Source organism: Beta vulgaris, chromosome 3 (assembly GCF_026745355.1).
Source record: "Beta vulgaris subsp. vulgaris cultivar EL10 chromosome 3, EL10.2, whole genome shotgun sequence".
Lineage (NCBI taxonomy): Eukaryota > Viridiplantae > Streptophyta > Magnoliopsida > Caryophyllales > Amaranthaceae > Beta > Beta vulgaris.
In genome coordinates this window covers 45632270-45636533 of record NC_079204.1, presented here as the reverse complement: position 1 = coordinate 45636533, position 4264 = coordinate 45632270, and the positions used below count along the sequence as shown (strand labels likewise).

Here is a 4264-nt window from a genome sequence, read left to right as displayed (position 1 = left end):
GGAAACGGTTTTGTTCCATTTTCTTTAATTGTTTTAGAGTCTAGATTATATACTCTCGTCTCAGAGAACACTTGTTCTTTGGGACAAAATCTCTTAATTGTTTGTTCTTTAGTTCTTCTATGCGCAGGAGTTTGAGTTCAGATTGCCTACAATTTGATCCTGAAATCGAAAGATCCTTTCATAGACAGAAGAACTTTTCCAGACAGTTGCGAGATAATCCAAGGGAAGATAATCCTTTGGATTCTGACTCTGATTCTACCAGCATTGTCTCTGTTGCTCCACCAGAATCAGAGATGGCTCGGAGGCTTACTGATTTTTCCCAACCCTCTTTGGCTGAACTTCCCAGAAGCAATCAAATGCCTGAAATCGAAGCTGTAAATTTCGAGATCAAACCTGCATTGCTAAACATGATCGAAAGAAAACAATTTGGTGGTGGACCTAATGAAGACCCCAATCTTCATTATCAAGATTTCTGCCAATATTGCTCTACCATTAAGCAGCAGGGAGTGACACAAGATCAGATTCGGGAGATTCTTTTCCCATTTTCACTTCGAGACAAGGCAAAGATGTGGTACAATGGGATTAATCGAGCCACTCTTGGGATCACTGATTGGAATACCTTGGCTCTAGCTTTCTACAGAAAGTACTACCCTCCAGAGAAGACTGCTAGGTTGCGTAGTCAGATTACAAACTTCACCCAAGGGACTGATGAGTCTTTACATGAGGCATGGGAAAGATTTAAAGATCTTCAGAGAGAATGTCCCCATCATGGTCTACAAAAATGGTTCCTAGTTCAGGATTCTACAATGGTTTGGGGAACAACTCGAGACTTATCCTTGACTCTGCAGCAAATGGGAGATTCATGAAACTAGAAATTGATGCTGCACATGATTTGATCGAGGAGATGGCTATCCACAACTCTCAATATGGTAATCCTCGAGGACTAGCTAACAAGGGTGGAAAGCATGAGATAGATTCTATATCCTATTAGCTGCACAGATGAATGCCATCAGCAATAAACTTGACAATATGCAGCTCTCCTCTCCTGCAAGTTTGCTGCTTTGGGTACTACCTCCGAGATTATGTGTGATAATTGTGGCATAGTTGGACATTGGGCACAAGAGTGTCGGAGTTCTCTCGAACAAGTTAATGCTTTTCAAGCATATCGGCCGAACAACCCATACTCCAACACATACAATCCAGGGTTGAGAAATCATCCTAACTTGTCTTACAAGAGCACTAATGTCCTGAATCCTCCTGCACCACAACCACAAGCACAACAATTGAACCAACGGTACTACCAACAACCTTCCCAACACCCTCCTGGTTTCTCTAGACCACCTTTCAATCCATCTCAACAAGCACCTCCTGCCGATCCAATGATGGTTGAGATGAGAAACATGATGCTACAAATGCAAAAGGATCGACAAGCTGATAAGGCACAAATTGAGTCCATTCTTGCTCACAATAAGATGTTGGAGAATCAGTTGGCACAATTGGCTACTTCGAACTCTACTCGCAACAAGGTGCTCTTCCAGCACAACCTGTTCAGCCTACAGATTCGGCAAATGCCATCACTCTCCGAAGTGGTTCTCACTACAATGGACCACCCATGCCTATTGATGATACTTTGAGTGTGAAAAATGATGAGGAACAGGTCCCAGCTGAAGCTAAAAATGACAAGGAGAACTCTCAGCAAGCCACTGAACATGAAGAGACCAATGAAGCCAAAAAGCCTGCTATTGAGGTTCCTCCTATCAAACTTCCTTTCCCCAATCGTCACCTCAAGAGTAAGCTGGACAAGCAATTTGGTAAGTTTTTGGAAGTCGTCAAGAATCTTCAGGTAACAGTTCCTTTCACGGAATTAATTACTCAAGTGCCTGCTTATGCTAAATTTATGAAAGATATCTTGACTAGGAAAAGGGCTTTTAACGAGGTGGAGACAGTTGCTTTTACTGAAGAATGTAGTGCCATTTTACAAAATAAATCTCCACCAAAATTAAAAGACCCTGGTAGTTTCTCTATACCTTGTCACATTGGTAGTTTGTTCATTGATAAAGCTTTATGTGATTTGGGGGCTAGTGTGAGTGTTATGCCATTGTCTGTTTCCTCAAAATTGAATATGGGAAGTTTGAAAGTTACCAATATTACTCTACAAATGGCCGACCGTTCTGTTAAATACCCCCTAGGTATTTTAGAGGATGTACCTGTTAGAGTAGGTAAATTTTTTATTCCCGTGGACTTTGTTGTACTTGATATGGAGGAAGATAGGCAAATTCCAATCATTTTGGGTAGGCCATTCCTTCATACTGCTGGTGCTGTCATTGATGTGAAAAATGGTAAGCTTACACTATCTGTTGGAGATGATGAGGTCATTTTTAATCTGAGCACTGCTTTGAAAAGTCCTATGCTAGAGGAAAAGTGCTATAGTATTGATGTGGTTGATGTAATTTGCCATGATAACATGCCCCAAGCTCTCTATGGAGATCCCTTGGAGGCGGTACTTTGTCTTGATTCTTCCACAGGTGATGGCAGTATATGGAGCGATGAAGTAGATGCTATTGAGAGGATGCTAGCAAGTGAAGAATCTGACCTTGATGGATGCCAACAGGTAAAGAGGTTTCGATCGATCTGTGTGAATGTTGAGGTAAAGAAACCCGACTTAAACCTCTCCCTCTCACTTGAAGTATGTCTTTTAGATGAGCAAGAGTTAGATCCTGTAATTGTCAGTGCTGCACTCGATGATAGCCAACTTTCCAAACTTCTAGTTGTTCTTAAAAATCACAAGAAGGCTATAGGGTACAGTATTGATGATTTGAAGGGTATTAGCCCCGATTTTTGTATGCACAGGATACACCTCGAGGATGACCATAAGCCATGCATTCAACCACAAAGGAGATTGAACCCAAACATGCAGGAAGTGGTCAAGAAAGAGGTGATGAAACTACTCGATGCAGGTATTATCTACCCTATTGCTGACTCTAAGTGGGTAAGTCCTGTCCAAGTAGTACCGAAAAAAGGTGGCATGACTGTTGTGAAAAATGAAAAGAATGAGTTAATCCCTACTAGAACTGTGACTGGATGGCGTATGTGTATAGACTATAGGAGACTCAACATGGCCACTAAGAAGGACCACTTTCCCCTACCTTTTATTGACCAAATGCTTGAACGGTTGGCTTGTCATAAATATTTTGCTATTTGGATGGGTATTCAGGTTTCTTCCAAATTCCCATTCATCCTGATGATCAAGAAAAGACCACATTCACATGCCCTTATGGCACTTTTGCATATCGTAGAATGCCCTTTGGTTTGTGTAATGCCCCTGCCACCTTTCAACGCTGCATGATGAGTATCTTTTCTGAGTTCATCGAGTCTATCATGGAAGTCTTTATGGATGATTTTAGTGTGTATGGTTCCACGTTCGATACATGCTTAGTTAATTCACTAAAGTCCTGAAAAGATGTGAAGAGTGTCATTTGGTTTAAACTGGGAAAAGTGTCATTTCATGGTGACTGAAGGAGTTGTCTTAGGCCATATTGTTTCTGATAGGGGCATCCAAGTTGATCGAGCTAAGGTCCAAGTGATTGAGCAATTACCCCCACCAGCTAATGTTAAAGGGGTACGAAGCTTCCTTGGTCATGCGGGATTTTATCGCCGTTTTATCAAGGATTTTTCGAAAATTGCTAAACCACTGACCCAACTCCTTCTTAAGGATGCTCCATTTGTTTTTACTGATGAGTGTCTTGAGTCTTTTGACAGGATCAAGCAAGCTTTAATAACTGCACCTATTATCCGCTCTCCGATTGGGAACTCCCTTTCGAGATAATGTGTGACGCCAGTGATTATGCGGTTGGAGCAGTACTTGGTCAACGTAAGGATAAGGTCTTGCATGCAATCTACTACGCTAGCAAGACATTGGACGAGGCTCAAGTCAACTATGCTACTACAGAAAAGGAGCTTTTGGCTATTGTCTATGCTTTAGAGAAGTTCAGATCTTATCTGATTGGCTCTAAAGTTATTATCTACACTGATCATGCTGCTTTGAAGTACCTTCTCTCTAAGAAGGAAGCTAAGCCTAGGCTCATTCGATGGATTCTCTTACTCCAAGAGTTCGACATAGAAATTCGTGATAAGAAGGGCGCAGAGAACGTAGTTGCAGACCACCTGTCAAGGATCAGGCATGAAGATGGTATGAACTCAACTCCTATAGATGATTCTTTTCCTGACGATCATTTATATGCAGTCACAACACAGATTCCTTGGT

General features: G+C 41.6%; 1 non-coding gene across 1 annotated transcript; it reads right to left on the bottom strand.

Moving 5' to 3' along the window:
* Positions 1–668: 668 nt before the first annotated feature.
* LOC125496245 (small nucleolar RNA R71) lies at positions 669–775 on the bottom strand. The gene has a single exon (XR_007272940.2). It is a non-coding gene; the product is annotated as a small nucleolar RNA R71 (small nucleolar RNA).
* Positions 776–4264: the final 3489 nt, after the last annotated feature.